The 22,074-nt window shown below is 39.3% G+C and overlaps 1 protein-coding gene and 1 long non-coding RNA gene across 5 annotated transcripts in view; one reads left to right on the forward strand and one right to left on the reverse strand.

Moving 5' to 3' along the window:
• Positions 1-3,634: 3,634 nt before the first annotated feature.
• Positions 3,635-5,792, reverse strand: LOC115013244 (uncharacterized). The gene is made up of 3 exons (XR_003832778.1): positions 5,510-5,792; positions 5,229-5,426; positions 3,635-4,486 (listed from the first exon to the last, which is right to left on the reverse strand). It is a non-coding gene; the product is annotated as an uncharacterized LOC115013244 (long non-coding RNA).
• LOC115013242 (spermatid perinuclear RNA-binding protein-like) overlaps positions 5,314-22,074 on the forward strand; it is a 75,410-nt gene continuing 58,649 nt past the window's right edge. For 3 of the 4 annotated variants that reach the window (XM_029439362.1, XM_029439365.1, XM_029439364.1), the window contains exon 1: positions 5,315-5,553. The gene's annotated coding sequence lies outside the window, so the exon portion shown is untranslated. Of the gene's footprint in view, positions 5,554-22,074 lie in introns of all 4 variants that reach the window. The other variant, XM_029439363.1, reaches the window with a different exon arrangement.

The raw sequence follows: 22,074 nt of genomic DNA on the forward strand, positions 1-22,074 counted from the left end.
GTCTAACAGCCTATCAAACTGGAATAATTGCATGTATTTGATTGACCAAAGCAATGTGTAGCAGAAAATACTGATTGTGTACATGTGTGAGGTAACTTTTGTTTGCTGGATGACCTTGGGGTTTTGCTTTGCCGGAGACTCTGTGTTGGCATCCCTCTGGAATAAAGCACACACCAAATGTACTGCTAATATCCACAGATAATAACAATGTTTTGTAATGATAGGAAGTTCCTGAGTGACCTTAATTTGCTGCTAAAATTGATGAAACTTTTAAGCCAGAGGACCCTGCCTTTTTATTTTTGTTGCAAAAACGTCTGCATTGACATCCACACACTGTGCCAAAACCCTAATCTCATTGAAATGAAAAAGAGAGGCTGTTTGTTTGATGTGCACTGCTGTTATCAATCAGAACACAGCCTAATAGATAAGGCAACGTCACACTGAATAATGGAGCGGTAACAAAATGGCCATGAAGTCTAAATATCAGACTAATTGCTCAACAGCCTGTCGTTAAAGAACTTCCGTACCTCCGCAGGGTTGTAATAAGTGTGAAACCAGAGCTGAGATGTCGAGTGTGAAAACCGACAAAACTTGTGTGTGTTTGTATGAAAACAGGCTGGAGGGCTGCTGCAGAGAGGGAGGCTCTCTCCCTCCCCAGTCCACCTGCTGCTAAGTGACGCAGATAGAGCTCACACTCACACACACACATGCTCACCCCTGTAACCCAGCACTTTGCTGATGCAGCAGAATAACAGCCAGTGTGTCTCACCATCTAAACAGGGTCACTTGAGCATGCAGAGCCACAGAGTGGTGCAACATGACAGATAAGATAAGTGCCGTCCTCCTCTGCTGCTTGAAGGGCTGAGACGGCTGGAGATGCTCGCTGTTATAGATAGATGTGGGGGACCTGACGTCTGTGGCGTTAAGCACATACCAGATGGAGAGCGTCAGCCGTGTGTGTGTGTGTGTGTGTGTGTGTGTGTGTGTGTGTGTGTGTGTGTGTGTGTGTGTGTGTGTGTGTGTGTCTGTGTGAAAGAGAGGAAGCCAGAGTTGTGTTTGAAGGTGGGAAAACAGAAACACCAAAAAAACAGCAAAAGAAAGTGTGTGTGTGTGTGTGTGTGTGTGTGTGTGTGTGTGTGTGTGTGTGTGTGTGTGTGTGTGTGTGTGTTTGTGTGTGTGTGTGTGTGTGGGGGGGAAGCATGTGAGAGGTGATGATGAAGATGTACTCACATCAGCTCAAACACGGCAGGAGTCTAAATGATAAACTGTCACACGTCATCTCATCAAACTTGAGTTCAACTTTCAGTTAAAACTGTGAGAGATATTCATTACTTAACACGAAAAGCCAACTCAGCGTGCACATTGCTACAATTACTGTAATTTCTGACATGAGCTAATCTGAATAAACCGCAGTTCTGCTCATTTGGTTAATATGTGGTGTTGAATATGGTGCACTTCTAAGTGCATTAATCTGCACGGTGGCGGTGACTCACCAGCAGGCTTACTTTAGTGTTACCTGAATTGCCTCGCTCTCTGCTGGGGGACAACTTCTGTGTTTCTGTACCTGAGAGGAGTAAATCAATCAGGAGGTGTCACTCTGCTGCTGATTCTTGGAACCAAAAACACCACTCAAGCCAGTTGTAACTTTCTCCTCCACAGTATATCCAGTCGATGTACAGTTACTCACTGTACTTAAGTACAATTTTGAGGTACTTGTTCTTTACTTGAGTTAATGTTATGCTTCTTTTTAGTAATACTCCACTACAATTTAGAGGCAAACACTGTCCACTACATGTGTGTGATACCTTTAGCGACTTATTTTGCAGATTCAGATTATTAGTACAAAATAAATCAACTAATAAATGACGATGTATTATTATAGATTAAGCCAGCCAGCAGTTTATAACGTACTTGAAATTAGCTCCACATTTACCAGCTGCAACATTAAAGCGATGAGCACAATAATGCATCAATAATTATAATCCAGTAGGCTATATAATACAAACGCATCTACATTATTTTAAACTGAGGTAGATCGCATTACTTCTGATACTTTAAGAATATTTTTGATGCAAATACTTTTGTACTTTTACTTACGTAGGTTTTTGAATTGCTGAAGTAAAATATCTGAGGGCTTTTTCCACAGAATAGAACTTGTGTTTAAAAACATCAGAGGTTTAATTTTGAGATTGAAAGATCATTCTTAAACTTTAGAAATAGCCGTTGACAAAACATCTTAATTCTTGCAAATGGACGCTGAGATTATGTTGTCAACACTGATTTTATGACAAAACTCCCTGATCGTAGGATGTGATTGAAAGCTCCAGAACAGCAGGTAAATGGACCATGTGGTAAATTGTTTAGTTAAACATTTGAAGTTTAATTTCTGCCATGTTACACACACACACACTAAATCCGATAAGTTTTTTGATATGTTTGCATTCTTTTCTACAAAAATAATTCAGGTTAGCTTTTTAATTTGCAAAAGCAGATGAGAGTGCATTATTGACATAGAAACGGTTTGAAAGAAATATTCCTAAAAGGGACAGTTCACCGCAAAATCAAATATGCATAAATTCCCTCTTACCCGTAGTGCTGTTTGATTGTTTTGGTGTGAGTTTCAGAGTTTCGGAGATATCGGCCGTAGAGATGTCTGTCTTCTCACCATTATAATGGCACTAGATGGCACTCGGCTTGTGCTGCTCAGAGCACCAAAAATAATAATACAAAAAACTCAACAGCAAAGTCTCTTTCCAGATATCATGACCCGGTTACTCAAAATAATCCACACACCTTGTTGTGAGCAGTTTCATGTAGGAACTATTTTCTTTCTACTGAACTACACCTGCCAACCGTACCGTAGAATCTAAACAACAAAGAAATGCAATAGTTGTATTATTGTGAAGACAAAACAACATTCACACCTTGGCTGTGAATCTTCACACTGATCTCACTGTCCTTTTCTTGTATTCAAATGAGCAGCGCACTTCAGGAGAACTGAAGAGATGTATTGCTTTGTTTTACAGATTACTGCAGTACAGTGGAGTTACTTTAACATATTAATGACAGATTTAAAGGCGTTGGATTAAGCTTTACATTATAAACTAGATACATATAACGGGCATGCTATTTAAAGGATTCATTTAATCTTTTGTTCAATCAATGTTTATTTTATTGTTTTTTTATTTTAGTGCAAATGTTTGACTGCACATGGTTAATGCATGTGACTCAGAAAGCACACCTGAGTAACAGGATGCTGACAGTTCTGTACATGCTGAGCCTAAAAGCTACGCATTTTATGGCAAAGGAGTCTATTAATAATATAGGGTGTATAGTTAAGGTGTATCCAAGTACACATGATAGTTTTGTTCACGTAGGCGAAGTGCATTAAGCACAAAAATCTAATATACATAAATTGGATTAAATATTCCCCTCATCCTCAAAATTGCTATTATATACCAATAATTTGCAACAGTAAATACATTTAGAAAGACTTTGTTTTCCTACAATATTTGTTTGCAAATAATGCCTGATTAACATTTTTATAGTTCTGTTTAGGCAAAAGGAAAGATTTATTTTTTATTGTTTTATTTTATTGCTTATTCCCTAACCTTTAGCAAGGTGTTCTGTTAGTCTAACCCTAATCCCACACTGGCAGTATACAAACATAATATTTAGCATTTAACTGGTCCCATACTTTAATCTGCTGTGCAAATTACAGTGGTGCATGATGACAACAACTTCACCAAGTAGGAAAATAATGCATGAATGATTTACAAATACAGTTTGTCGCCAAAGATGGACGATGTGGCTTTCAAAGTAGATCCAGTTTGTGAAGATAAACGTTCATTAATTTTGGTTTTCTGTGAATAATGTTGCATATTTTGTAACGTGGTGATTTACACAATAAATGTTATGTGCAGTGACTGACTTTCTTGTGAGCGTCAATAGAAATGTGTCTTGTTTGTCCAGGATTCTAAACCCAGCCGCAGAGGTTTGAGTTGGTATTTTGCAGCACGCTGGTTTTGGCAGCACATAATTTCACAGTAAACAGTGTTCAGACACAGTGGGTAATGGCACAGCAGTGTTCAAATTAGAGGCTACAGATGGATCATACATACCAACCTCCAGTGGGCTGCAGATATTTAATCAGCTGAAGGGAAAGCTTGTATACACAGTAAACATTGTTGTGGATGATCAACCATTAATCTTGAGCTCAGGAGAGACTGCTTTACTTACTTTGTATCGCCGTATGAAAGTTAGACATTTTGTGTCTATTTTCATCACAATGTCAAAGAGTTCATTAACATACCTCTGCTCACACTGACACATCTGCAGTAACTCCCATCTCTCTGTGCTTTTCCATCAACAGTGGAGCAAGAAATTCTTTCATTGTTCAATACTTTGCTATATTGAAGCGCAGAAGGCCCAATCAAATTCTTTGTTCTCAGGCTCCCTCCAGCAAAGCTCGTACAATTTGTAAATCCTGCAAGTACAAATGAGAATCTAAGACATAAACAAGAAATAATGGAGAAGTCAAAATATAGAAATATGAAATAGAATTATATAAAATAAATTAAAAAATATATAGTCAAGTCAATATTGTTTATACATCCCAATATCACAAATCACACATTTTCCTCAAGGGGCTTTAATGTCTTAACAGCAAACGACACTGCGTGTCCTCAGAACCTTGCATCCAAAAACTCCACATAAAAGGGGGCACATGGGAGAAAAGAGCAACAGAGGAGCGATGCCTCTCCCTGCACAAACAGACATGCAATAGATGTTGTGTGTGCAAAATGACCAACATAATAAAATGAAACTCCAAGAAGATATAAATATATACATAGTACTGTGTTAGACTTGTGTACATTAGTGATACAATTAATATACTGTAATGTAGACATATGTGCAGTTATGTGGAATCTTTATTTTAATTTTATTGGCCAAACGATTAATTGATAAATTAACAGTCCTGATTAAATGTGCTTATGAATTGCTTTGTTTATTTAGTATTCAAGAATATGTTCTGTAGAATATATATCTCTATTTGGTCTGTTTTACTATTTTAGTTTAAATTGATTCATTAAACATTTATTTCTAAATAAAAACACTTACGCAATCTTTAAGCAATCTAGTAAGAAAAACCCCAATATACTGTTCAATGTATTCAACAGTATTACTGAGGACATAACCTCAGGTTGGCATGTTTCTAAAAGCTTTACTTGGGCCATCTTGCCGTTAGACGATCTTCATTTTCGCAGTAGCAGTTGGTGGGCGCATGCGCAGCTGCAACCTCCGCTCCCCCCCTGTGTTGGTTGTGCGCTGACAGCAGGCTGGCCGGAGACCGTTTGCAGCCGTTGCCGTTGTTGTTGCCGCTTCCGCCACCGGCTTCCACTCCACGTTGTGAGTCCGGATACAAACTGAAAACAAGAACGGGACTTAATTTCTGTTACAGGAAACACAAATAACAAAGTGTATTTTGAAAGCTTTTGGACACGCTGACCGCCGAGCTCTCTCCTCCCGGTGGTGAACGGACTGTCGGTGAAGGTAAGTGTCCGCTTTTTGTGACAGTTTACGGTGCAGTGGGAGAGAAGGATGAACGTGCTGCCGTGTTGCTGACTGTCCCGCACGGCTCGGTTAACTTCAGTCTTCGTTTAGCTCATCTTCAGGGCTGTGTTTAAATGTGTGAATTTACAAAAGTCTCCGCTTGTTAACGAGGTGACCAGAATGACGGCAAGTTTTCCAACGGCTGTCTGTGACCGTCCACCCCGCGTGGGGCACACTGATCGTCCGGAACGCGGCTGTTTAATTTTTTTACGTTTAAAGGGAAATACCTTCCCGCTTAAAGACAAGCCATAATTGTCTTCGACACAAAAGATGCTGTTACAGGTAGATCATTACCTGTTACTAAAATTACGTTTCCATTGTCTTGATTTTAAGTGCACCTGTTAGTTTGTAGTAATTTAGAAGTACAAGTAGGCCCTCATGATCCCCCTGCACACTGAATAGTTTATCATACATTGGCTTGTAGTTTTCCACTTGATATGTCAATACTTTGCATCCCTGACCCTCCAGGGCTTGCAAGGGTTGAGTTTCATGTTTTGTCCGCTAGGAATGACGAACTACCTTCATATTGTTAGGCTACACATCAATACAGTTCGATGGTGGACATTTACATGGCAGGAATGTTTGAGGAAAGATTCAAATTGTCTTAATTCAATATACATGTCCATATGTACATAGAGATCCCTTCTTAATGTGACAACACTATACAAAAGTTAATCTGAAGCTCATTTGAAGCTCATATGAGGCTTCTGGAGTCTGGCGTGGTCAAATCAAATGAGTACGTTGTAAAATTAGTAATGTTTTGAATGGGTTTTGGTCCAGGACAGGCTGAATTCTATGTCCCATCTCACCATAAATTCACAATAACAAGGGATCTCCTCACAACCAGTATGGACAGAAGGAATGACTACAGCGATCAAATTATACTTTAATGCACATATTGAGTAATAAGATAGTCTTTAAATATGAATATTTTCTTTAAGACCAGGAGCTTTAATGTTAAGTGATTTTACAAAAACATATAAAGTTTCATATTACGATATCAAAAATTATAGTACTAAAGCACACTGTCAAACATTTCTGTCTGTTTTCATTGATAATTTGAACTACATCAGGATAAAACGACTGAGTGTGGAGAGGTTCATCTGCACTGGTAGCAGTTTGACTGTACAGGGTTTTAAAGCAGTTCTGGTGACTGAACCTCAGTGCTTTTATTGGCGCCGACTTTAATGTAAGAGCTAGGATTGAAAGTTTGGTCAGATTTGTAGTCTTCTATACTTATTCTTTGATCAGACAGCTTCTGATTTTAAAGTTTTAAACTGTATTTTATTTAGATAAAGTTGTTGTGTGGCTCCTCGTGTTAAGACACTTAATATTTGAGAACTTTGGCTTTCTTTGTTAAATACATTTCCTTTATCAATCATTCAGGCTTACAATGTGTGCACTAGGCATGGGACGATATAACAATTTCATTATTATCCTGGCAAATAATTGCGATTCCCAGATGGGACAAGTGTCTTTTTTTAAGTGAACATCCTTTTTAGTTAAAACAACAATCAAACAATCTTAAATGAGGTAATCATTAAATCAGGCTCTATTTTTCACTTCTAGCATGATAGTGAGCCAGATGGCTTTTTGAAAGCACTCGTATTCAAGATTATCCCAATAATGGAAATTCACCACAATCAACTTACTGTGTTTTTTTTAAATGCATTCCACAATAAAATCCTATATTGTCCCATCCCTACTGTTGACAAGTGTTCTCTTTTTGGTTATTTGGTCTATTTTACCCTGACCAATCAGCAGTCAGTGATTGTTCCCTGACTAAACGACACTGAACCCGTTTGCTGTTACTGTGAAGAGTTGCTTTCTCTGTAAGTCAATTTCCAATAGCTGTGTCAATTTCATCTACACTCGCTGCCATATTTTGTGCCCAATTTTCAGTTTTTTTGTTGTTTTTAGTACAGAAGAAGATTTAAATTGTTGAGCGAACAGAGATGTGGGCAGTGAGGTTCAGAGGGTCTGGAACCAGGATGATATTTTTATCAGCCCATGTAGTAAAAATGTCAAAAATGATATTACTATATCGTTTAGCTAAATCTCAGTTCTGATGCGTCTTACTGTTTACATGAGAATTAAATTAAATCTTTGGGTAGTGGTTGGTTGACAAAAAGTCAAAATGGTCCAAAAGACACTCTGTAACATGACTGTATGCCCTGCTGAAGTGTCACCCAGACCCTCCCACCCCCAGTGGCGCCTGAAAGATCACCAGCTTAATGAGTGAAAGTATTTAATATATATGAACCTTATAAACACTCACCTGTGCTGCTTTCGACGGGGGAACAGTCGAACAGCAGAACGAGCCCCCCGATCCTGGAGCAGGTGGCTCCCCTGAGCCCGAGGAATGTAAATAGAAACCGTAACTGGAGCCTAATGTTCGTCCGCGCCCGCCTCGGGACCGGCTGAAGCGAAAACTGTTGACGAGGATGCAGGAGCTGCTCTTGTGAATGAGGATCAAATGTGTGTGTGTGTGTGTGTGTGACATTTTGTTTTCAATTAGAGTGTTCCTGTCCTGTGTGTAAGAAATACACAAATGTTTTCTCAATAGTAAATCCTCAGCAAAGACACTGGCAGAGGGATGACCAGTGTGTTCAGGCTAAAAGTCAGTTTAAGCTTCAAATCTGCAGAAGTCCGTTCTGTTGATCTAGTTAATCGACAGCAACTTTGCTGCTCTGATTATGAATAGCTTGTCAGGTTGTGGTAATTTCTTTGTTTTCTTCCTCACAATATGACAATTACATTCTCACCCTAGTTAATCAACCTGCTGTTTTAAACTTTGGCTTCAGTGTTATTGTCTTCCAATTTAGATTTAGCAACGTCTATTTGCAAGTTCAAGATACAACCCAGCCCTAATGAGTGCAGGAATAAAACACCTAGAAATATTATGGCACGGATTGTTGATGCCAATGGGAAATATACCATGTATAGTAGCTGCTCAATGCTCCTAAGACTAGGATGGGTTAAATGCAGAGTCTAAATTTCACTCTGTGCTGTGTACATGTGTAACGATTAAAAGAGGGTTGAAAATCCTCCATTTCGATTAATTAATCTATTTGTCAGTCTGACAGAAAATGACTTGACGGGTATTTCTAAAAATGTTTGAATCATTTCAAGTGGTAGGATGACAGATGTTCACCAGCTGTGAGGTGGAAACAAATGACAGGTGGAAGATGAAAACTTAATTTCATCATCATAATAATATGATCTATACCTGACAGAACGAGGCACAGTATCGGTTTGCATTCCTCTTTTCAGTATTGATTAGGCTATTCAATTTAGATTCACGGCTGTTTTTCACAGTAGAGTTACATTATCTTTATATTATAACTTTATTTATTAGACATAATAATAATAAAATTGGCCTGAAATTTTAAATGTCTCATCCTCCACTTTGTTGTTCTCCACCATGTCCAATGTGACGCACTGCTCTGGAGCACCGTCACATGGTTTTTTAAATCAACCCTCGGCTGCTGTCAATCACCTCTGGCTCTGCAGTCCGTGCAGTGACGGCTGTGATGCCGGCCTTTTGATTCGCTCTCTCAGCAGTATCACACATATTGACGTATTCATGCCACAAATATTTTCACTTGCTGCTCTTCAATTTTCATCATGAAAAATATGTATTCTGAGTTTCTCCATATATTTTCAGGTCTTTTTCAGCATGGAGAGCCTCGGATTTCACGGGGAAGTAAAACTGTCCATGGTAACCAGACTGATGCTCTTTAATGCAGAGTAACCTGCCAAATCAATTTCTACATATATTTTATCAAAAGGATTAATTTATCAACAAACATGTTGTTAATGGACCACATGAATAGATTATACACTATGGCCAAATGTACGTGGGGACCCAAACCATTATGGGATTTGGAAGAGGATTTTCTCCCATTCAGCCACAAGAGCATTAGTGAGGCCCAACACTGATGTTGGGTGATCAGGTCTGGCTCTCAGCTGATCGTCCAGTTCATCCCAAAGGTGTTGGATAGGGTTGAGGTCAGTCAAGCTCTTCCTCAGCAAACTGGAAAAAACCAGGTGACTTTGTGCAAAGGCACATTGTCATGTCAACTGGACAAACTGTTACTACTAGAGCTGTCATAATGTTGTTTAAATCACTTGTCAAGCAACATTCTAGCTTCTCAACTGTGAGGACATAATGATTTGTTTCATTTTTTAAATATGATTTTAAATAGAATATCTTAGGGTTTGTATCTGCTCCAAAATACCAAACTGTGTTGACTAACAACATGTTACATGACAAGACAGATTCAATTCAGCGATATATGAGCGAGTCGCAATGTTATGACGTCATAGTATGTCCCAATTATATGCATAGTGCAAGCAACAGTACGTACTTTGTGAGGGCAGCTGCAGAACATACTAAAACTAAAATGAATGGAGTCTGAAGGGTTAATCTCTCCACACTAAGATGCCTTTAATGTCTTTATGTCTTGTTTTGGCAGAGGGGACCCAACATATACATAGTGTTAGAGAAACTCTGGTAATATCGACCACATATAACATTGCACCCACATTAATTATGAATTGCTATTAATAATTAGTCATGGCTACATCAGCATATTGTTTACTTATCCTGCTGCCAAGATGGCTCCCTTTCATGCGTTGGCCTGACAAGTAGATGCATCTCTTCAGTGTAACTGAACGGGTCTGTTGAGGTGAAACCTGAGCAGAGAGGTTCCTGCTGCCGTCAGCTCCATCCTCTCTTATTTCAGCTCAACCTTCCCCCTTATTTCACCCACCCAAAGAGACTGGAGAGCTCAACTCATCGTGCACTACAAACATCAGAAAGTAGCCTCGTTTTAGAGCCCGGATGATGACGGAAGAGAAGGAATCGGATCTGAACCAACCATCTCTCTTTGCCTTCTTGAAATAAATACCTCATCATCTGGGACACTGTGTTTTTTCCCCTGAGGACGTCTCTTCTCCTGAGCTGTTTGATGTGCTCTGAAACAAACCCTGCAGCACTCTGGATGTTTGAACTGTGGTAGCTGCCAGTCGGCTGCTTTTGCCAGCACTGGGACTTGTTTACAAAACCCCTCATGGACTTCCATCATGGGGCCATCAGCTCACATGCTACATTTTACCTTTTTAAAGATGTGTTGAGGGATCACATTACACTCCTAAATTCCTATTTAAGTTTTCCCTCCTGTATTAGTTTACTAAAAACAGAAAACATCTTATTGGATGATTTGCAAATTAGTGGAGATGTTTAAAAGGCGTTTACTGAATTATTTGACAGACTGAATCCCCACAGAAAGAGGTAACGCATTGTTTCAAATGCTGCATTCATGCCTGAGTGAAATAAAAGTGTTAACGTTCGCAGTTTTCTGTAAGGCTGCATCGATCCAACCTTTTCTTTATCAACCCTCTAATACTTCAACTCAAGGTATCTGCCAATACTTGGTACCAATCTTATACCGCTGCTCTTTTCCCCCCAAATGTATAATCTGTATTCCTCACCCTGTGACACTCTTTGAAATCCTTTTCATGCAGAGTAAAAACAGGCTAAGGATAGCCAAGGCAATATTTAGCGGTCCTCTGTGACTCATGATTGTAAATGATAGTATGAACACTGAATTTTATAATGCCGTTGTTGAAGAAACTTTATTTAAGATGTATCGGAAACATCATGGCCGATACCAGATCCACTTAATCTGGTCTGTAATGTCGCCTGTACCAATCTGAAACCCTGCACAACAATTTATATACTTTTAATACTAAGAACCAGGATTTTACACGTCTGGAAAGTTATCAAAACAACTGTCATTTTATGTAAAAGTATCATTGCGTTGTGGATGAAAGTTGAGCAAGGTTACATTTTGGGTTGGGTGACCCTGTAGTTTTTATTTACAGATTTTACTGACGGACTTGCATTTAGTGATTTTGTTTTTGCCAGTTAGGGACAGTGCAAGAAGTTATAAACACAAAACTGATATATTATCTCCATTAGTTAATATGGAGTTGGCAAACAGTTGGTTATTTACACAAACAGCAGACACATAGCATCAGGATCTTTCATTTGGAGTTGTTTGTGTCAACCTGATAAGTCTAGTATTCACTCTCTTTTAGTTCAGTGTTTGGTGTCTACCAACTCCTGATTGAACAATCTGTCTCTTTAGCTGCTAAATGTCTAGCTAGTCTCTAACTGTGTCTGCCTGCTCTGCTGTTCGGTGCTGAGCATGTAGTGTACAGTGAGGCTATCGGAGTTCAAAACAGCTGCCTGCTGCTGCTGGAAACAACGCTGATGAGAGCTGTGAGACTAAAACATTAAAGTTGCGGGTTTTAAAAACCAAAACAATCAGCTAAAAGATGAGCTCTAAAATGGAAGTGAACAACGTTTGGGATAATCTTCTGTGACCTATTCATTATTGCACATTGCATTTGGATCGATTGATTTGTAATATAAACATATTGATCAGTGGAGCTTTAATAGTCAGCAGTAGCAACAGATTCTACACAACAAATGCTCTGTTTGAATAATAAATGAACATGCATTAGTTCATTTACTCAATAACATCCAACAGCCAACATCTAAGGCGACTCGCACTGTAGTTTAAAACATCTTTGATTGGGATATAATTGAAGGAATATTTCTGTAACGTTCTTTGTTGTTTTGAATTTGAGGTTCCAGTCTCGCACAGAGTCCGTGCATTTCCTGTTAAACCTGTGAGCTCAGTTTGGTAACAGGTTGGTCTGTTCCGCTGCAGGCTGCGCCTCACTCTGGCTCTATAGTTGTCATGCTGCTGGGGACGAACAGGCCTTCCAGATTGTTGTCAGCCCAGAAACGAATCCCCGCACCAGGCGCCGTCACTACCTTAAGATCTGCCTCGCATATCTTTCAGTGCCGCTCAGCTCGCGGAGGCGGAGTGCTGTATGTTTGAAAGTCGCTGAAAAAGACCCACCGAGAAGCAGAGCACTTTGCCAGCAAATTCACAGGGATGGAAATATTCACAAAGACGTTTCTGCTCTGGTAGCATTCAGCCAGTTCCCCCAGGTGAAGGACAGCTTGTGCAGTCTCACAAGTCTCATAAGCATGAAGAATGGATTTCAGGTTGGCTGATATATTGAGTCAAATGTGGCCTTTTATTCAGAATCCTGTTGTCTGCTGCCAATACTCCCTGAAAATACATGAAGAAACCTGAATGTTCTACTATACATATTATTTTTGATGTCATCTCTCAGCAATTACTAATTTAAAGGGAGAAACATGGCAGAGTTTCCATTACGGTTGAGTATATTTTACGTCACTCTGGATTGAAGAGCATCAGACCTAAAGAAAGAAGATTTCACTGGTCTATTGCTTAGATTGCCCTCCAGAGAGCACTGACAAATGTATTTTTACACTGTAATGTTCCGCTCGGTACAAATCTTGGTCAGAGCTCTTGAATAACGAACTTATAGAGATCCTTATCAAAATAATTTGTTTGAAATGTAAAACAAACTTGTGATTGCATGTTAGTAGGCGTATCGGTTGGTCGAGCTACAATCGACATATATGGTAGTGTAGTACATTTCTTTTGAAAATTCAGTCCAGAAACTGTTTATACATAAAATTACTGCATGGGAATGGCTGTTTTAATAGTCCAGTGAACTCAATACCTGATAAATCAGCTACTTGAGGTTACAATCATGTATGTCATGTACAATAATCCCATATAGCAGATCGGCTCATTGATTGGCAATGTCCATATATATATATATATATATATATATATATATATATATATATATATATATATATATATATATATATATATATATATATACTTCCCTCAACCTTAGTTTGAAGCACTCATATTATATATTTAGTCTAAAAATACCAGTAATGGCTGCTGTCGAGTGGTATGTCACATGACATGTTGTTGCAGAGAAGATTTGTTATACAGCCTCATCGAGAGTTCCACCATCAAATCTTGAATTCCAGGTCAAAGCACCAACAACAATAAGTAGAACTTTAAATGAATCGTTTTAAAATGAGTTCTAACTCAAGTGGATAGTGGAGTCCACACCACGACTTTAAAATCTAGTGGCAAACGATAAACTGGGGATCACTTTCTGAGCGATTTGATGAACGATAGAAAGACTGACATTCAATGTTTGTTCCACTCAGGAAGTTGGATTATTATTTGAGTATTTGAACATATTTTCTATTGGCAATAAAATTCTATTCTTATTATTGATATCCTTATTTCTCTGCACAGCAGTAATAGGTCATCAATACCATTTTGTATCATAGCTGGAGTGTGCAGAGTGTGCTTTGTACCACAGTGCTTTTGTTTACAGAACATTATCGCTCATCAGTGTGGATGCTCTCGTTATCGTTATATTTATTGTTATTGTTATCGTTCTTGGTGTGGACAGCACTTAAAGGGTCAGTTAGACACAGAAACATGGAAAAAAGGGTCCAGGTTGAAAAATTTACGTTTATCTCTAGAGAAAGTAGAAAGGCTCGAACATTTTGAAAAGACCTGTAGAGAAAGTCGACACTGAGGTCACGCGTGCAGGTGGAGATGATGTGTTGTGATTTGGTTGGTTGGTTAAAGGACCAGGTTGTTAGTTTATTTCCTCTCTTGTATTACACTGGGTAGCAGGAGTGTTGTGAAGTAGTACGTGATGCAGTACGTGAGCTGTGAGTGCAATGAGGTGGAGTCCAGAAAAAAAGCTGTGCATCCAGAGCTGCACTAATGAAAGCCATTAGTTACACCTTTCCCTCTGTGATCAGCTATTTTGGAATGTAAAAATAAGTGATCACAGAGACGATTAGAGGCAACTGAAAGTTGGTTTCTGAACGTTTCTGCCACACAGCCCTTACCAGAGGAGGCCCTGTTTTACTCATTCATACTTAAACCTGACCAGCACTTTCAGATTAATCCACTTTGGATACGGTTATTGAAAAGCTCAGATTAGTCTCAACAGAAGGCCTAATGGAGAGAAAAATATGCTTTTTTCAGTGTGTATTCGGCGTTAAAGAGTGACTTCACACTAGATTTCAGGGGGAACAAAGCTGCACTGGCCTGTATTGGTCGAAGGTATAAATCTCTTGAACAGCTGAACACAGCTGGGTATGGTCAGGAGTGGATTTGTACATCTCTGCTTGTCCTCCTTCTAAAATCTAGTGTGGAGTTGCTCTTTAAAAACACAATGAAATGGCATCTTAACTTCCTTAATATGATGTGATACCTGCTGGAACAGGCTGTTGTGGAGTGAGAGAATATTTTAAACCGTAAACCATCTGCTGTCAATATGACACTGCAAGCTGTATATAAATGCAATGGTAGAATTTGAATGCATAATACAGTTAATTCCTTGTGCAGTATCTGTTAAGAAGATGAAAGCTTTTTTTTTTATTATTATGAGGGATTGAAGGGTGGAATTGCTCAGAAATCTGTGTTGGTCGGATTGTAATGCAGGATAAGGACATTATTATAGACTGCCTGTTAAAGCGTCCGTTTGATTGTGTCTTTAAAGTTTTATTCAGTCTGGTGTCTCAGTCCTACATGTTCAGTTTAACGTCCTCATCTTGGCGGTTTTCTGTCTTTGCTGTCAACTGCTGAGTAATGTCTGAAACTCCCAGAGATTATTTTAAAAAGAAAATGAGTAGCTTTATACTGGCAGTTGAATTGGAAAGAGGGAGGTGTGTCAACTGAGAGGATTCAGGGAGCAACCTTTTGATGCATGAATGCCGCGGAGGTTGTTGGACTGTAGCTTCACTGGCAACATAAAAACCTGTCTTTGTTTAATATGTTTTATGGGTGCTGCATTTGGAATCTTCCACAAAATGTCCTCTTATAATAGAGGATGTCACTGTTGGCGAATAAAGGAACTTGTTGCCTTCAAAATTTCAGTGATTCAGTTGGAAAACAAAACCCTGACTGGTTTTAGCTCCTCTAACGTAGATTTTGTGTTTATCCAGACAAGACTTTGTGAGGGTTACATAAGCACAGCGGGTGTGCACAGCCCAAGAAGGAAAACCTAAAACCTTTTCCATCACAACAGATTCAACGTTTTTTTTCACAACACAAAGTACTGGGAAGATGCTGTCTAAATTATTTATTTTGATGCCAACCATTGTTAAGAGTATGCTCTGTATCAAAACTACAGCACAGAACGGCACGATGTGTTTGGAGAATGAATATTTTCAAGCATCTAATCATCTATATTTCAGAATGTAAAGACAGAAGCAGCCTGTATTACCAACACAGTGTAGGTTGCTGACTGTCCCTCTGCCGGCTTCTGTTAACCTGATGTCTCCAAGCTATGAAAGTCGATTTAAAAGTGCACTTTACAGCTTTATTTGACACCTCAGGTTTAGCAGAAGGTCTGCTGGGGTACAGTGAGGCAAATAGTCTGATAATTCTCTCCCTGGCTGTGGATCGAATGAGGTGAATGGAGGTAGTGAATTGGCCTCAGCCCATGAAGCCTGCCTGGAATGATGCCCAATACTACGCTGCTGGATATTATAATTAGCTTCTTACCATGGGACTTTATTCAGAGTTCACTCAGGGCTCCCAGGCAAGTCTGGGAAAGAAATCTCATTCTGTGCACATCCTCAAAAATCTGTGTAACTGCACTAACAAAAGATGGGAACTCTGTGTAATAACAGTTAACCAATGAGATAAAACATAAATTAATCTTAATTAAAAAATAAGTATCTTCAACAGTAGCAGTAGGTAGCTTTTCTCTATTGATTTTCCGATATAGTATGTGATGCTTAATCTTTTACTCCTTCTATAAAGCTTCTTTCAAACACAATCCTCTTCAAACAATGAATTATATATTTCAAGCATTTAGCAAAACAGTTTCATTGCCCCTGACTTAACATTAAAATGGACTGAAACTAATCGTAATTGTCTGACGTGATGTTTCCATTTAAAAAACTAATCAATATCGAGAGCATAAATTGTCCGTTATAAAAACATTAATTTTAAGGATTCATGAATACCATTATACGTTTTTGATGATATTTCTTGTGAATAATAATCTTAAAATATGGCCTTAGGACAGTGAAATAGACCACCAGTCAATATCATTATGTGCAAAACATCTTTAAAATACATTTTGAAATAATGTTTAGCATGAGCTTATTTTACAACATTGAACACTGAAAAAATCCATCAGTATAAATTCAAATGGCTGTGATGTTATAATGCTGCATTCAAATGTCTGATTTTCATTCACGTCTGTGTTTTCAGCCATGTTACACTGCCTGATAAAAAGTGCTGTTCCCCAAATGGCAAATTGCTACTGTAAAAATAGCAAGTAAGGAGTGAGAGCATCCTAAAAGAAACCCAGTAATGGGGGCAGTTATTTCCCCAAGTATAAAATCCTACAGCAACATAAAGATGTAGACTGCTGATGGGTGGATGCAGAGAGCTTTGAAATGGAAACGTACTGTAGGTCTCAGGTTTACCGTCCACTGAGCTCTTCTGTGCCCAGAGCGGGCAGCCGTGCACAGCCACACGATGTCTCCATTACACACACACACACACACACACACACACACACACACACACACACACACACACACACACACACACACACACACACACACACACACACACACACACACCTGCTGCTTGTACACACAGCAGGAGACTCGCTTCATGTGTCACTCTGTTCTGATTGGTTGCGGGCAGGGCAAGGAGCTGAAACTGCATCCAGGAGGTGATCTGTAGCTACACACATATTCGATTTCCTGAGAGCCTTATTTGTTATCGTTTAAGGAGTGAACACTGGGAGTCTTGACTGCTGCTATTGGAGCTACAGACAGTTCAGTTTTGATGCTTATGGTAGCCGGTTGCATCTTGAAGCTGATTCTTAACACATTACGAGCAGCTGACAGCTAACGACTAAAATGCAGAAGAATTTATGGAGCAAAGAGCTTGTTTCTCTGGAAATCTATGGATTTCTAGTTGATGTTGTTGATCCTGATGTTTTTTTCACAAATCAATAGTTTGGCATCGGTGCTAAAGTCTTGAGTAATGATTTCCCCTGAAGTTTCCTGGAAAGAACCGGCACTAATTATAGGTACAATGGAGATAGTGCTTCAATTGGTATTCATCCAGGGTAGTAATCCCAATTGATTGCTAAACTGGTGTAACCTAATGTTTCAGTCACATTAGACCTAGCAGGCCTGCTGAATATCCAGAAATTGTCGACAGGCAAGAATACAATTCAATATAATACAAAGAAAAAAGTGTCCACTAATAAAATAATTATCAACACATACTTACAGTTATACAAAATCATCTTTAAATTCACAACTGCTCAATATAACTAACTAATCTATCTCTATTGATGTTTTCTTTATTTTAAAACAGCTCTTTGAATAGCGTCTGTACAGTATGATTTGTCAAGTAGTTGTAGTAGATTTGCTTCTTTCTCTGTAATGTTTGTGTTATATGTATGATGAGCAGTAATATGGCTGATAAATAGGATCTTTAAAGGATTGAGTGGTCTTGCAGCATTTAGCACATGTACTACAGATCATGCATACTTAACATAACAGCTGAACATTCTTCAAACAATGTTGTTTTAAAAAAAATGTTTTTGTTCCAGTCAACCATTAGTTTCCATTCATTTCCATACAAAACTGTACAACATGCATTTGCATGTGTCCACGATTTATAGTTATAGAGCTTTGCAAACACGCTGGTATGGCCCTTTAAAACAGGAAAGATCTTTTAACTGATTGACAGAAATTGTCTGAAAACATCCGCAGTGAAAACGATCATTATCCTCCAGTGATTCATTCTGACACACACTTATAAACAGAAACACACCCACATGCAAGAAACGTAAACTTAATTTGCTGTATATAAAAGTTTCCAGTTCCGAGCCAGAAGTGCTTTACAAACAGTATAAGGATAATAAAGAAGATGGTACAGCAAGCAATAAAAATGCAAGGCAAGCTTCTTTCTCTTGACTAGAATATTAAAGCAGGTCTGAAGGAGGCAGCAGCTCTCTGTTCTTTCTCATCATTTCCTGGCAGAAATCCTCCTTTGAGTATTTGTCGATACTAAGGCGGTTTTATCTGGTAGATGCGACTGGCGGCTTCATTTCTATGTTATGACAATATTCTGACATTTACAGTTTTGACTACATTTTTCTTCCATTTCTTTGCAGAGAAACCTTTCAGATTGTTTAAAAAAAGTTTTGGAAATTGTCGTTCATTGTCGGCTGATTAAGTAAATGTATTATTAAACCTCACTGCAGAATGTGATACTGTTGACATGCAGCAGAACTGGAGGAATTCTTATTAGCAACTTTAAAGCGGGCAAATTCACTTCATTTGGGGGTTGAGGAAAAAGTCCTGCACCGACTTTGATTCAACATGTTGACATTAATGGAAGAGACATTCAAACTTGCTTTAAGATCAATTGCAGAACAGCTACAAAAACTGGTGGCGAGTGGTCGAAGTTCAATAAAAATCATAATTACTAACTCACCGTCGCAGACACACACTCTCGTTTATCTCTCTCTGCATCTCTCTCTCAACTACACTCGCTAGTGTTAAACAACCTACATCTTAAACATCTTAAAAATACATTTAAGAAAGATGCTTAGGCCCAACGGGGACTCAACTTAGGCCCGGCGGGCTTGCAACACACTGGCGGAAACCCTGAGAGCTTGTTTTGTCCTGCTGTAGCTTGAAAAGAGGTTGATGAGAGCTGTGAGAGTGAACCAACACAGTCAAGTTTAGTATGTGAATGAAAGGCGTAGTAGAAGAAAACTGCAGAGATGGTGATAATTCTCAGCGAGTCTGTCACTACAAGCGACATCTTTGGCGTAACAAACATGTATTTAACCCATTGTTGATATGCAACAATAGTGCATGTTTAAAGTTTCTAAGAAGATGTCCTATTCATCCGGTGGGTTTGTATTTTCAACATTCTTGCCATAACACATTTTATTAGCAGATCATGCTCATCGAAAACATTAAATACCACAATCTCTACGATTTGCCTGAAATGTAAATGGTGGAAGCCTTCAAGATTGATTACAATCTTAAATCGTCAGATCTCCCAACCCTACACCAGTTTACATTTTGAATTAACTAACTGAGAAAATATTTTGGGATTAACAACAAACTGGTCCTTTCAACGTGACATGTCTAATGCACAAAAACAACTAAAACACAAAATGTTAGCCCTCACTTTGAGACAGACTCACATAAACACACTCTGCTGCTTTTAGTAGCAGACAGGAATGAGAGTGTTGCGCTTACTTGGATGTTTTCAGGCCCACAGTGCACCACTGATCCATTAATGCATTAATGAAGGCCTAATCCTACGCTGAAAAAATAAAAACACAGAAGCTGCTGTTTCATAACAAAGCAGCTGTGTTTCCTGAGCCCTCTGTGTGGGCGTCACCTAGCCGGGCTTTATAAACTGGCTTCAGGGCCCGCCCAACCTTTACCTCTACTGCAGCTTCCTCCAGAGACTCCTGACTGCAGGTAAGCATGCATGTATCTGCCTCAATCTGCTGGTGAAGCTGCTGTAATGGTCAGAAGTTAACCACTGTGTGGAGAGGTCTGGCATGGTGCGCTCACTTTCCATTTCCTGGTTTAAACCCTTTTACGCATTTTGTATCAAAAATTGCACCTATAGACTTAAAAATTCTGCTTCAGCTGAAACGGAATCAGGAATCAGGTTAAATACATAATTTATCGCCAGCTGCTGTGTATGCGCAAAACATGCAGAAGAGTCCCCAGAGACTTCGCAGCCATGAAGTACGTGCATTGTCGTGGACACATGCAGCTCATTTAAGGTGGACCAGCTATTCTCCTTTTAGTGACAAGCTGCTTTTCTTTTTCATTTGAAAACAATATTTTGTAACTGTTTAACTGTTAGCATTGCTAGTAATGATGCATTTTATTTGTCCCCTTCTGGGAAATAAATGTTTTCATTATTTTTGTTATTTTCTTGATTAACACACACAGACATCAATATGAAAGGATGTCAGAAGCAGAGGTCGCGTTAACCGAATATTTTCCGTCACTGACATATTTCTTTTTAAAGAATGAGAAGACTTGCCGTCAATGATTAAAACACTGTCTAAGGGCAACTATCGTAACTTAAAGTCATTCACGAGTCACTCCTCGGTGAGGAGCAACGTCGCTGCTGCGGCAGGTTTTCTACCGTCATAGATATGATAGACTGTGCATTTTCTCCCTATAATCTATCTGTGGACAGTCTGATTTGACTACGTGTGTATATATTGATTACACCTGATACCTGGTGAAAAACAAACAAAAACGATGTACGCCCCTGAATCAGACGAGAAGAAGTTTAGTTACCACGTTTTTGAAACCGACAATCACGCCCATGTCACGTCAGGGATTGGTCAGGTGAGGAGGTGTGAAAGCTCTCTCAAGCTCTCGCTTTCAAATTTTGTTTGTACAGCTGAAAACAACATTGTGTGCGCATTTATTCCCATTTGTGTAATTTATCACGTCGATACTACAAAGTCACAAAAAAGAGAAAGATATTGGGCAAACAGTGGAATTCAGGAGGTTATGGTGGTATTGCGTGCGCGGCGCGGGGATTGCGTGTGCGGCGCGGGGAGATTGCGTGCGTGGCGCGGGGAGATTGCGTGCGTGGCGCGGGGAGATTGCGTGCGTGGCGCGGTTTCTATTTAGTTCTCCCCTCTCCTTTCTTCCGCTGCGCCCTGGCAAGACAATGGTAGGGGAAACACTGTATTTATCTCAATTGGAAATGAGGAAAAGAAAAACACCAGTGTTCCATTTTTTGTGCATTTGAGACCTTCTACGCCAGGGGTGCCCAAAAGGTCGATCGTGTAGTGTAGTGCGGATAGATCACACACTGTTAAAAAAAAATATGTATATATTCCCTCAACGGAACCCCGCGCCCCCTGAAATTCAAATTTTTAGTTTTTTGTCCTGCCTTACACGTCGACAATCCCTCCTCCGCTCTGTTTCTCTCCCACACACACACACACGAGCGCACACACCTACAGTCAGAGACAGAGCGGAGGAAAGGAGAGGAGTGAACTACGCATTGAAAATATCAATACCTGTATGTCAGACTCTGCTAAGACATGTAGATACAATGGCATGAGCTTGTTAAAAGTGTGAACTGAGGAAAAATGTTTCAAAGGTTTAATAGTTGATCTGCTCTGTTTTAAATTCTGTTTGTTAGCTTGTTAGAGCAGCCGTCAGAGCTGTCAGCCTTGCAGCGTTTCTTCTCCTGCTTCAACCTCAATGGCGCCTGATGTTTGCAGCCGCCGGTCTCCAATTATCACTTTTCCAGATCTGATCTCGCCTCTCGTCTGAAAACAAATGTGTAGAAAATGTGCAGATCCGAGCCCAGGAAAACAGCTTCTTAACTAACAGTTACGTCGGCTCTGTCAGAGGTCTAAGAAACTTCAGAGAGACGAGGGGGTGTTGATAAACATCATAACTCA

This window comes from Cottoperca gobio, chromosome 9 (genome assembly GCF_900634415.1).
Source record: "Cottoperca gobio chromosome 9, fCotGob3.1, whole genome shotgun sequence".
Classification (NCBI taxonomy): domain Eukaryota; kingdom Metazoa; phylum Chordata; class Actinopteri; order Perciformes; family Bovichtidae; genus Cottoperca; species Cottoperca gobio.